General features: G+C 38.1%; 1 protein-coding gene across 1 annotated transcript in view; it reads left to right on the forward strand.

Annotated features, from left to right (window-relative positions):
* The first annotated feature begins 1535 nt into the window (after positions 1 to 1535).
* Positions 1536 to 14291, forward strand: part of KLHDC3 (kelch domain containing 3) — a 73060-nt gene continuing 60304 nt past the window's right edge. The window contains exon 1 of the mRNA XM_060754456.2: positions 1536 to 1798. The gene's annotated coding sequence lies outside the window, so the exon portion shown is untranslated. The remainder of the gene's footprint in view (positions 1799 to 14291) is intronic.

The raw sequence follows: 14291 nt of genomic DNA on the forward strand, positions 1-14291 counted from the left end.
AATGCCTCTAGAACATGGCCCTATAGCCTGAAAAAACCCACAAGAACCTAGCCCTCCAGGTGTTTTGAAGTCCAAAATACCTGGAGGCAGGGGCGGCTCATCCATTATGCGAAGTAAGCGGTCGCAGAGTACTTTTTTTTGCCAGGGGTGCAGAAGAGCCTCTGTAAATGTCCCTCGACCGCCACTTGAGGAGCGCCCCCTCAGCTCACAACAGCCCTAGCAGTCCAGGGGGAGCCTTGCTGCTGGGCAATCCTCTTCCCAAAGGGGCTGGGCCCTTGAGCCTTGCCTAGCCCCTCTTGTTTCTGCTCCACCCGGCCATCGGGTGCGCAAGCAGAGCCGGTGCTCAATTGTTCTCCGCGTTCGATCCCTTCCCCATGACCGCCTCCATTTCCCGATCCCCCGGCGCCCCACCTGCCTCCTCTCCTCTCCCCAATCCATGGGTGGGCCAATGGGCGGAGCCGCTGCGCCTGGCCCGCTTTGGATCTAGAGGTGTGTCTGAAGACCCCAGCACGCGCACCAAAAGCCGCCTCTTCTCCTGACTTTCTCTTCAGCCATTGGGACCAAAAGAGAGAGAGAGAGAGAGAGAGCCCCTCCGACTGAAGGTATCTCCCACCTCCGCTCCCTCCTTTGTTTTTGCGCCTACCTTCAGGAAAGGTGGGCATCTCCACCTCTCTCTCTCTCTCTCTCTTGGTCCCAATGGCTGAGGCAAAAGTCAGGAGAAGAGGTTACTTTTGGTGTACATGCCAGGGTCTTCAGGCACGCCTCCGGACCCAAAGCGGGCCAGGCAAGGGAGCAAGTGCGGCAAGTGTAGTTACTGGCAAGTGTAGTTATTGTAGTTATATATTCTATGTAGTCTAACATTGTTATTGCTGTTATTGTTGTTGTTGTTATTATTATTATTATTTCTGTAATCCCTATACATTCTATTTAGTCTAACATTATTGTTATTATTGTTGTTGTTGTTGTTATTCCCAGGATCCCTATATATTCTATGTAGTCTAACATTGTTATTGTTGTTATTGTAGTCTAACATTGTTATTGTTGTTGTTACCTACAATGACGAACAGAAAATATATATCAATGATTGTTTGGGGGGTTGGGGGCAAATACTGTTTGCTTACCGTTGAAAATTACCTAGGGCCGCCTCTGTGTGTGTGTGTGTGTGGATATATATATATATATATATACATACACACACACACACATATAGATGCATAGTTCCTTCTCTAGAGCCTCCTTTCTCTCCATTCACATACTAAATACAGCCCTCCAGGTGTTTTGAAGTCCAAAATACCTGGAGGGCTGAAGTTTGCCCATGCAAAATGAGCTTGACATCCCTCATCTACACTGACCACATAATGTGCCATTATAGACAGTGTAGATCCAGCCTCAGTCAATATAAGGACTAAGCTACCTTGCCTACAATAACTGAACAAGGACAGGTAGCCTTCATGCCTATACAACACAAGGAGAGGCCTTCTCTCTCTCTCTCTCTCTCTCACACACACACACACACACACAGGCGCCATTGAGGACTACGCTTCCCAGGCGCCTTCTGTGGGAGGGACTCTCTTCCCCTTCCTCCTTCCCTCCTTCCCTCTTAGGCCTTCTTCCTTCCTCCTTTCCTTCCTTCCTTCCTTCCTCCCTTCCCCGAGGCCTGGCTGGCTGGCTGGCTGCGGGGGAGGAGGAGGAGGAAGGGAAGAAGAAGAAGGCGAGGCCGAGGAGGAGAGACCCCTTGCAGAGCGGGACGACGACGACGAGGAGGAGGCCAGGCCGAGAGAATGGGCGCCTTTCTCTGGTATGTCTATGGAGGGATTGTATATATGTGTCTATATTTAAGACCTATGCGCCTGGAGAGGCTCAAGAGAAGAGCGTCTGCCTCTCTGTGTAGGTGTGTGTCTATGGGGAGATGGTGTAGGTCTCTTTATTTAGTATTTATTTATGTATTTAGTAAGTGAATGGGGAGAAATTAGGATTGAGAGAAGAACCCCTGCATGTGGATTTCAGTGTATTGTCTATGAAGGCATGTGTATATTTAGTATACATCTGAGTATGTAGTATATGAGGGAGAGAATAATGCATCTGTATCAGGCCTGGGCCAACTTGGGCCCTCCAGGTGTTTTGGACTCCAACTCCCACAATTCCTAACAGCCGGCAGGCTGTTAGGAATTGTGGGAGTTGGAGTCCAAAACACCTGGAGGGCCCAAGTTGGCCCAGGCCTGATCTATATCTATATGTACACATGTGTATGTATATTTAGGTGTGTGTCTATGGAGAGATTGTGTATATATGTGTGTGTGTTTAGTATATATGTGTGTATGTAGTAAGTGAATAAAGGTAAAGTAGGATTAGGAGAAGATAATAATAATAATAATAATAAAACTTTATACCCCGCCACCATTTCGGGGAGGCCAGCCAGGCCCTTCAAAATACAATGCAACACAGTACAAAATACAGAATACAAAACGAAAATGCATCAAAAAATAAATTACAATAGCAGAGTGAAATAATACAGCAAATTCACACTCTTGTGTGTGTTTTTAAATGTATTGTCTATGGAGAGATTGTGTATATATGTGTATTTAGTATTTATGTGTGTATTTAAATGTATTGTCTATGGAGAGATTGTGTATATATGTGTATTTAGTATTTAGTGTATTTAGTATTTATGTGTACATGTAGCATGTGAATAAAGAGAAAGGATTAAGACTGGAACCCCCATATATGTATTTAAGTGTATGTCTTTTGAGTAGATTGTGTATATATGTGTATTTAGTATTTATGTGCATATGTAGCATGTGAATAAAGAGAAAGGATTAAGATAGGGACCCCAATTTATGTATTTAAGTGTATGTTTTTTAGTAGATTGTGTATATATGTGTATTTAGTATTTATGTGCATATGTAGTATGTGAATAAAGAGAATATATTAAGACTGGAACCCCGATTTGTGTATTTAAGTGTATGTCTTTGAGTAGATCGTGTATATATGTGTATTTAGTATTTATGTGCATATGTAGCATGTGAATAAAGAGAAAAGATTAAGACTGGAACCCCCGTATATGTATTTAAGTGTATCTCTTTGAGTAGATCGTGCATATATGTATATTTAGTATTTATGTGCATATGTTGCATGTGAATAAGGAAAAATATTAAGACTGGAACCCCTGTGTACGTATTTAAGTGTATGTCTTTGAGTAGATTGTGTATATATGTGTATTTAGTATTTATGTGCATATGTAGCATGTTAATAAAGAGAAAGGATTAAGATGGGGACCCCAATTTATGTATTTAAGTGTATGTCTTTGAGGAGATCGTCTATATATGTGTATTTAGTATTTATGTAGTTATGTAGTTTGTGAATAAAGAGAAAAGATTAAGACTGGAACCCCTATATATGTATTTAAGTGTATGTCTTTGAGTAGATCCTGTATTTAGTGTTTATGTGCATATGGAGCATGTGAATAAAGAGAAAAGATTGAGACTGGAACCCCCATATATGTATTTAAGTGTATGTCCTTTGAGTAGATTGTGTATATGTGTGTATTTAGTATTTATGTGTACATGTAGCATGTGAATAAAGAGAAAGGATTAAGGTAGTAACCCCAATTTATGTATTTAAGTGTATGTCTTTTGAGTAGATCGTGTATATGTGTGTATTTAGTATTTATGTGCGTATGTAGCATGTGAATAAAAAAAAGATTAAGACTGGAACCCCAATTTATGTACTTATGTAGTATATTAATAAAGAGAAAGGAGGATGAAGAGCAGAACCCCTGGGCCTATGTTTGTGTATGTCTATGGAGGGATTGTGTAGGCATGTGTATATTTAGTATACATGTGAGTATGTAGTATGTGAGGGAGAGAATCTAGAAAATGGACCATGTATCTATATCTGTATGAATGCATGTGTGTGTTTATGTGTATGTATATTTAGGTGTGTGTCTGTATAGAGATTGTGTGTATATATGTCTGTGTGCAATATATATGTGTGTATGCAGTAAGTGAATAAAGAGAAAGGAGGATTAAGAGAAGAACTCCTGTGTGTGTATTTAAGTGTATTGTCTATAGAGAGGTTGTGTATATATGTGCATTTAGTATTTATGTGCATATGTAGCATGTGAATAAAGAGAAAAGATTAAGACTGGAACCCCCGTATATGTATTTAAGTGTATCTCTTTGAGTAGATCGTGCATATATGTGTATTTAGTATTTTTGTGCATATGTAGCATGTGAATAAAGAGAAATGATTAAGACTGGAACCCTGATTTATGTATTTAAGTGTATGTCTTTGAGGAGATTGTCTGTATATGTGTATTTAGTATTTATGTGCATATGTAGTGAATGATTAAAGAGAAAGGAGGATTAAGAGAAGAACTCCTGTGTGTGTATTTAAGCGTATTGTCTATAGAGACATTGTGTATATATGTGAATTTAGTATTTACGTGCATATGTAGCACGTGAATAAAGAGACAGGCTTAAGACAGGAACCCCTGTTTATGTATTTAAGTGTATGTCTTTGAGGAGATTGTGTATAAATGTGTGTTTAGTATTTATATGCATATGTAGTATATGAATAAAGAGAAAGGAGAATTAAGAGAGAAACCCCTGGGCCTATGTATCAGTATGTATGTGTATGTCTATTGAGAGATTGTGTAGGCATGTTTGTTTAGTATACATGTGTGTATGTAGTATATGAGGGAGGTGATCTAGAGAAGGGACTATGCAACTATATATGTATTCATATGTGTATATATGTTTGAGTGAATGTCTGTTGAGAGATTATGTATATATGTGTTTTTAGTATTTATGTGTGTATGTAGTATATGAATAAAGAGAAAGGAGGATTAAGAGAGGAATCCCTGGGCCTATGAATGTGTATGTCTATGGAGAGATTGTTTAGGCCTGTGTATATAGTATACATGTGTGTATGTAGTATGTGAGGGAGAGGATCTAGAGAAGGGACTATGAATCTATATCTATATGCATGTGTGTATTTATGTGTATGTATATTAGGTGTGTATCTGTGGAAAATTGTGTATATGTAGCATGTGAGTAAAGAGAAAGGAAGATTAAGACAATAACCCCTGTATGTGTATCTAAGTGTATGTCTATAGAAAGATTGTGTATGTATGTGTATTTAGTATATAGTAGGTGAATGGAGAGATAGGCGATTGTGTAAGGTATGGGTATTTTATGTGTGTGTGTGTGTGAGAGAGAGAGAGTATATATGTAGGATGTGAATAGAGAGAAGAGGATTAAAAGAAGGGCCTTTATATTTGTATCTATGTGTATGTCTATGAGGGATTGTGTAGGTCTGAGTATTTAGTATATATATGTGCCTATGTAGTATCTGAAGGGGGAGAGAGGAGGATCCAGAGAAGGGACTGTGCATCTGTATGTATAAATCTAGAGAGAAAGGAAGATTAAGAGAAGGGCATGTGTATGGAGGGATTGTGTATGTATGTATATTTAGTGTATGTGTGTATATGTAGCATGTGAATGGAGAGAAAGGAGAATTATGGGAAGGGCCTATGCATCTGTATGTATGCGTATGCATATGTGTATGTATATTTAAATACGTGTGTATGGAGAGAAAGGAGGGTAAAGAGGAGAGCCTATGTATGTGTATATTAATATGTCTATGGAGAAAGTGTATATGTGTCTATATGTTTAGTGTAACATACATGTGTGTATTGTATGTGAATGGAGAGAGAGGAGGATCAAGAGAAGAGCCTATGTCTGTATATATGTGTATGTCTGTGGAGGGATGTGTATGCATGTGTATTTAGTATATATTTGTGTATATAGTACATGAATGGGGAGAAAGAGAGAGGAGGATTAAAGGATGGATCTATGTCCTTTTGTGTTTAGTGTATATGTGTATATGTATTATGTGAATGGAAAGAAAGGAGGATCTAGATATACGCATGTATATATGTGCATTTATGTATATGTGTATGTAGAGAAAGGAGGATTAAGAGGACAGCCTATGTAATGTGTGTTCAGAATATGTTTGTATGCAGTATGTATGGAGGAGGATCAAGAGAAAAGCTTGCTTATGTGTATGCGTATTTATGTGTATTTAGTGTGTATATAGAGAGAGGAGGATTAGAAGAGCCTGTACATGTGTATGTATGTGTATGAAGACACTGTGTATGTATGTGTATTTGGTGTGTGTGTAGGTAGGGAATGGAGAGAAGGGAGGATTAAAGGAAGAACTTATGCATGTGTATGTGTAGGTGTGTGGAGTAAGGATATGGAGAGAGGGGGATTAGGAGTAAAGCCTATGCATGTGTATTAGGAGTAAAGCCTATGCATGTGTATAATTTTCAGTATATTTCTGTGTATGTGGTATGTGTATGAAGGGAAAGGAGGGTTAAGAAAAGAGTATACATGTGTATTTAGGTGTATGTGTATCTGTGTGTATATAGTATGTATTTGAAGAGACAGGAAGAGCAAAAGAAGAACCTGCGTATACACCTTTACGTAGGTGTATGTGGATGGAAAGATTGTATATGTATGTATCTTCAGTAAACGTGTGTATGTAGCAAGTATGGAGACAAATGAAAACTAAGAGAACAGCCTATGCCTGTGCATGTTTGTTTAGGTGTAGGGGTATGTGTATTGATGCATATGTGCATTTAACATGTGTATGATGAGAAAGGAGGATTAAGGGAAGAATCTATGCATGTGTATGTTTTTAAGGTGCATATTTACATGTATGTGTACATACTATATGTATGTAGTATGCGTTTGGAGGGAGAGGACAATGGAAAGGAAAAAATGTGCATTTTTCTGTGTATGCATTCTGTGTATTTATGTGTACCGTTGGCCTTCATATTCATAGAGTCTGCATCCATGGATTCAGCCATCTACAGCTTGAAAATATCCCCCTGCCCCAAAAAATAAAAAATAAAAACCTCAATTTTATACACAATAATATTTAAAATAATTGAAATATTTCTCTTATCACCTGTATAAATTAGGACCTACATTTCATCTGTAAAGTTCCCAATCCAAAATCAACACACGTTTTTGAAGTGAACTATTTAGATATGTCATGTATTCTGCAGGCAAAACACTGAGGCCAACAGATGCTTTTTGATGATAACTTTGAGCTCAGCAGGTTGCAAGTTTTCGGAATGTCTACTTCAGAAGCTATTAATTACTTCATATTGGCTTGGATGTGAGTATTGGTTCCAGAGATATGACACAGAAAACAGCACTTTTGTATTAACATGCACATTCAACCATAGTTAGAAATTTTAGAAAAAAAACCCCGTTACATATAGATCAGGCAGGCATGGGCAGATTTTGGCCCTCTGGGCTTTTTGGACTTCAACTCCCACAATTCCTAACAGCCGATAAGCTGTTAGGAATTCTGAGAGTTGAAGTCCAAAACTCCCAGAAGGCTGAAGTTTGCCCATACCTGGTATAGATGCACCCTTGTATTTTTGAAAATAGCAGACGTAGAGCATGGCCTCTTAAATGTTTTCTGCTTGTGATCCCTTTCTGCCCAAGAAAATTTTACATTGCCCCAGGTATTTAGGTACTGTATATAAAATAGGTATAAAAATAATTTACTGATAATAAATCAGCATTTGCAAGGCTTGCTAAACAGGCTGATTTTCCTTTTTATGACGTACAGCTGAAGCATCTTCTGCAGAGTCCACTGTAAACACTTCACAACAGAGTCATGCTAGTAGATGACATTCAGAAATCTTTCACTGTTGCCAAATTTTTCATGATCCCAACACTGAGCTAAGAGGACCCTGTTTGTACGTTTTTTATATTCTTATATTTTATGCTAAATGTTCTAAATAGTATTTTATGATAGTTTTATTTGCTTATAATTGTTGAGGCATCAAATTGTTGCCAACTATGAACTGCCCTGAGTCGCCTCTGGGCTGAGAAAGGCAGTAATATAAATGTGGCAAATAAATAAATAAATAAATAAATAAATAAATAGAGTTTGGGACCCACAGGTTAAGAAGCTGTGACGTAGAATAAACATGAGCATTATTCTTGGAAAATGATGCTCACAACCTCTAGACTAGGATTTTTATTTTTCCTTTCTCTGGTAGGAATATCAACAGAGTTCTTGTCAGTCTCACGGGAGGAAATAGGTTTTCATTGATTTGCCCTTTCATTCTCTTGGGCTTCTAAGGATCTCCAGAAGATGTGGTGGATTTCTAGAAATGGTTGGATAGTGCCATAGGAGGAGAAATTCCTAAAAAAATCCCCACTGGTGGAATCCTCCACTGGATTTTGGACTTGTCTGTAAAGAAGATAACTTCTTCCATTGCATCTAATTAGGATTGACTCATCAGTTCCTAAACCCTTAAGCCTGTTAATTCTTTTATAAACAAGCCTCCTATGTAGGATTTGCACATAGGACTGCACAACCTTTTCTAGCTGCTTCCACTCCCATTGTGTCATAAGATTAAAGTCGTGTAACATGGATTTGCTGTAACATGGTGCTAATAACGATCTTTGGCATATGCAGTTGTCTTCCTAAGCACAGTTAGAACAAGTCCAACCTTCAATTACTCAGCTGCTTTTGAGCAAACGGGTATTATATTAGGAGAATGTTTCTCAACCTGGGGATTATATTAGGTTGAGAAAATTTCTCCTAATATAATACCCGTTTGCTCAGGAGGGTCCTGAGGGGGGTTTCAGAGAGGTTGCCAAAGACCATCAGAAAATACATATTTCTGATGGTCTTAACCTTTTTGGCAGAGAAGCCTGAAGATATTTCCATCAGTCTTTCTCTTCCTTTTGGTGTTGGTGAACTACAAGTCCCAGAATTCAAAAGCAGCCCCCCCCCCCAACCCCACCAGTATTCAATGTTGGCCATGTAGGTAGTATGCCAAATTTGGTGCAGATCCATTGTGGGCTGGGTTGAAAGTGCTCCTTGATTGTAGGTGAACTACAAATCCCAGCAATTACAACTCCCAAATGTCAAAGTCTATTTTCCCCAAACTCCACCAGTGTTCACCTCTGGGCATATTGAGTATTTGTGCCAAGTTTGGTCCAGATCCATCATTGTTTGAGTCCACAGTGCTCTCTGGATGCAAGTGAACTATAACTCCAAAACTCAAGATCAGTGCCCATGAAACCCTTTCAGTATTTTTTTCTTGGTCATGGGAGTTCCATGTGCCAAGATTGGTTCAATTCCATTGCTGCTGGAGTTCAGAATGCTCTTTGATTGTAAGTTAACTATAAATCTCAGCAACTACAACTCCCAAATAAGAAAATCAATCCCCCAAACCTCACCAGTATTAAAATTTGGGCATATCAGGTATTTGTGTCAAATTTGTTCCAATCTATAAAAATACATCCTGCATATTAGATATTTGCATTATAGTTTATAACAGTAGCAAAACTACAGTTATGAAGTAGCAATTAAAATAATTTTATGGTTGAGGATCACCATAACACGGGGAACTGTATTAAGGGGTCGCAGCATTAGGAAGGTTGAGAACCACTATATTAGGATGTTAACTTGGTTGCATTTCACATGTTTTAACTGTGAAACTCCTATGCAAACTAAAGCCTGGAATGGAGAATTGTGTCATCTTCCATTAACTCTAGATAACATGAGCAATGATGAAACAGTACAACTGTAGCCTGATAACAACTGGACGATTACAGATTCTTCATTAAAGAGTAACATATTTTCTCTTTTTTGGGAAAAAGGGTGCACATGTAAAAAATTCAATTGTTTACTCTCTGTTGTTTTGCTGTTGTAATAGCAAACATTGTTGATATTAACCAGAAAGGCAGACCGGAGTGCTAGAATCATTGTCAAAAACTGTCAAAGGAAAGAAAATATGTTGAGAAATCATGCACAGAATTGTAGAAACACTAGAACTGTTCATATTTCCCCCTCTTTATAATAAGGATATGGAGATGACATGATTTCTCATTAAGCATCTTTCATATTCTAAATGCATTACAATGTTATAATAGAGTCATAGAATTGTAAAGATGGCAGTGACTATAGGCATACTACTCACTGATATTCATAGCTAAAGCATTTCTGACAGATGCTGCTAGCGTCTGCTTAAAAATCTCTGACAAAGTAAAATATGTAATTAACAAAAATATAATGGCATATATTATGATATCCAATGTGTTCGCAATATTAGTACTCCTTTCTTTGAAGCAGAAGTACTTCTAGGTCTCAGACATAATTGCCAAGAACGTTCTGACACCACTTTAACTGCCATGAGTCAGTACTATGGAATTCTGTGAGTTGTAGTTTGGTGACACACCAGTCATCTTTGGCAGAGAAGGGAAGAGACTTTGCAAAACTACAGCTCCCGTGATCCCATGTGGACAATTTCAACAGAAAGCAGGAAACCATGAAAATGAGCAAAATCTGGCTACCAGTATTAAATAACTCTAAAATCAGGACAGTAAATAAAGAGGAATACTCAAAAAAACAGGGGAATTCCAGATAAGAATCAATCAGGGACAGCTAACACCTCCAGGCAGCAACCAACTAGGCTTTGACGCTGCAAGGCCATTCAATGCTAATGGAGGTGGCCAATTGCAACATTCACGCTTACCTTAAACAGACAAGAGTTCCTTCTCCCACCCTGGACATTCCACAGATATATAAACCTCACTTGTCTAGTTTCCAACAAACCTCTCAACCTCTGAGGATGCCTGCCATAGATGTGGGCGAAATGTCAGGAGAGAATGCTTCTGGAATAGGGCCATACAGCCCAGAAAAAAATACAGCTATTCAGTGATTCCAGCCATGAAAGCCTTTGACAACACATTAAAGTAGTCTTGACTGCATTGATTATGCAATGTAGATGCACCCCTGATTTGATGAACTCAGTTGTTTTTTCCTCCTGCCCTCAAAGATAATTGCCAGATAGCTGTTATGATAAAAGTTTAGGTTGTATTTTAAGTTTCTGTTCAAACTAGTTCCCATTCAAAAAACAGGGGAATTCCACATAAGAATCAATCAGGGACAGCTAACACCTCCCAACAAAGGATCCTCCAGGCAGTAACCAGCTAGGCTTTGAAGCTGCAAGGCCATTTACTACCTCTGAGGATGCTTGCCATAGATGCATGTGAAACGTCAGGAGAAAAATTGCCTCCAGAACATGGCCATATAGCCCGGAAAAACCTACAACAACCTATAGTTTAAACTGTTATTAATTTCTGCAGAATGTAGGACAAGTCCCAATTCAATTATATTAATAGCTTGTCAGGATGCCCTTCTCAAGAAGAGTCAGAAGAAAAGATGTGTTTTTAGTTTTTCATAACCACTTAGTTGCCTCTTTAATTGTGAAATAAGATGCAAGTTTGGTTTTTGTGAAAATATGCATAGGGAACTATTAAGGAACTGCACCTGTCATTGGGAACTATTATGAGTTTCTTCCAATCTGCCAATAAAGCCTGATTATACATAAAGGACCCTTTTAAAAAAATGTAATGCACTTAAAATCATCCATTAGCAAAAGTTCTGTGGGTGAGATATAACCTGTAAAAAACGAAAATACTGTACAATAATGAAAGAAAGTAGTTACTAAAGATATAAACCCAAGGTAGAAATGGCAATAGATGATTAAATATTTCATTCTATAAAAACAAATTAAAAGCAAGCAGCGGTATATTTGTCATGGAGGCTAATGGGACTCTGGAGATTTTTTATTAATTGAGCAGTTAATTTTAGTTAAATGAAATTCACAGCATAGCCTACAGTAACATTATCAGTCAGTAGGTGGTAGCTTACTGTAATCACCTCAAAGGAAGCTATTTATTTTTTCAGTGGGCCTCCAGGTAGCTCCATTTACTGTTTCCCTTTACAGAATCCCAAACCCTGTAAGAGAGATTTCAAGGGAGAATGTATCTACACTGTAGAATTAAGGCAAGGTGACACCACTTTAATTGCCATGGTTCAGTGCTTTAGAATCGTGGGAGTTGTAGTTTCACAAGGTATTTTGCTATCTCTAAAACACTGTTGGTGACTCACCAAAGACAGCTGCCACGATTCCTTAGCATTGAACCATGGCAGTTAAGGTGGTGTCAAATTAATTCTACAAGTGTTTGTGTCCCTTGTGCAGCTGGATAGGTCTGCTAATTATCCTGTAATACGTTTTAAATGTATTCAGTATATATTGATATAAACATTGTAAATGACTTTTGCCATTGAATGGGTTTGAGCGGCATTCCATGTAATTACACTACAATTTGTATTTATAGTAGTTGTTGTGGATGTGACATAGCTCTTGTGGGTAGACCAGTTTAAAATATGAGCACACATTATACAATTTCTAATGATGGAAATAAAAATGTGTGACTATGTTTTTGTAACCAAGTCATTTATTACTAAAATGCTTTTATAGTTCTGTTTTTAAAGCTTTGGGTCCAACCTATTTTTGAAACTGCATCTCCTTCTATGAACCAGATCTCCCAGGGAGGCCCTTCTCTCGGTCCCACCACCATCCTGCGTCCGGTTGATGGGGACGAGAGAGAGGGCCTTCTCGGTGGTGGCTCCCCAACTCTGGAATGCCCAATCTAGAGAGATTAGTTTAGCCCGCATTTTTTAAACGGGGCTTTGATCTTGAGTAGAATTCAGTGGTTGCATGTGAAGACTGATTGTTTACTTTAGTTTGGCACTTTAGTTTGTTTATTTATTTATTTACCGTATTTCTATACTGCTGTTCTCAGCCCAAAGGCGACTCAAGACGGTTTACAGTCGGTATAATTCAATGCCCCCAACAACATAAAATATAGTTAAAATATTAACCTATAGTATAAACCATATAAAAACAGTAAAAGCAATAAAAAAAACCATAAAACACAAGTTAATTGAAGACAGCCAGTTTTATCCTTAGGCACTATTGTGTTTTATAATTTTTTAGATTTTATTCTGTGATGTTATGTGCGTTGATTGCAGTTGTAATTTTATGTTATTGTTCTCATGTTTCTGTATTATTTATTTTATGTGCAGCAGTCTGGAGTGCTTTTGTGAGCCACCCCGAGTCCCTTTGGGGAGATGGTGGAGGGGTATAAATAAAGTTTATTATTACTTGTTTCCAGGGTGGTAGTGATCAACATTTATCAAGAATTAGCATCATTGTAATCATATCATATTATTGTGATAGTGAGTTACAAAAATGCCATTGCATTATAATGTGATAGCTCTATTCTATCTGCTCACCTACCCAGAGAGAGAGATAGTGCTGTCATACTATTATAGCATAATACTACACCATAATACAATAATATGAATTTTAAAAACTTTTGGTCACTGTTTTAGCAGTTACCAGAAAAAAAAACCTTCTGGGTTTCATTTAAATAAGCAACCAAATTGGGAAGCATTTTAGCAACAATTAAATCATATAAGGTCACAAAATTGTGTGTATCACTACCAATATCATAATTAATATGTGCTGAGTTGTGACAAGCAATTGGGTTGCAGTAAATTCACTTTTCCAATATATCATCCATTTCCAAACCTTGCCATTTAAAAGATATGGGAAGGAGCCCCTTGGTTGTGCAATGGGTTAAACCCTTGTGCTGGCAGGACTGAAGACCGACAGGTCAGAATTTCGAACCTGGTGAGAGTGCAGATGAGCTCCCTCTGTCAGCTCCAGCTCCCCATGCAAGGATATGAGAGAAGCCCGTACAAGGATGGGAAAAATTAAAACATCCAGGTGTCCCCTGGGCAACATTCTTGCAGACAGCCAGTTCTCTCACACCAGAAACGACTTGCAGTTTCTCAAGTCGCTCCTGACACACACACACAAAAAAAAACCATATGGGAGAATATATATGGCAGCAAGTCCCTTCAAGACTTGTTTTCTATTTTTATGAAAAATTTATAATTTCTGTGATTGGAAAAATCATAGAAGAACCTTCAGAAAAATACAGGATGATAGTGATTAGATGAAAGATAATACGGATGCCTTCTTGAAAACAAACTGATAAAATCTGGTGATTGTACTTGGAAGCATTTACAATGGAAGCACTTTTTCCTGTTTTACAGCTTTTCGAGTTTGAATCTTGGGGTAAGAATGTTTCTTGAAACTCCTGCAAATTTCCAACACAGCTATTTTTGTGTGTGTTGCAAGACTGTGATGGTTTGGTGGGACAGGAGTGAATTCAAGGACTACTAATATATTTGGAGTTGAAAAGTGAATTAAGATTGAACAAAGGCTTCTGTGTTTTGGTCATTGGCAAGAGCTGCCCTTCTATAGCAGTTTCCTCTCTCAGTTGTTCAGATGACTAGTAGTGTTCATGGAATTTCTGGCTTGTTTCATG

The sequence above is a fragment of the Anolis sagrei genome, chromosome 1, assembly GCF_037176765.1.
Source record: "Anolis sagrei isolate rAnoSag1 chromosome 1, rAnoSag1.mat, whole genome shotgun sequence".
NCBI lineage: Eukaryota > Metazoa > Chordata > Lepidosauria > Squamata > Dactyloidae > Anolis > Anolis sagrei.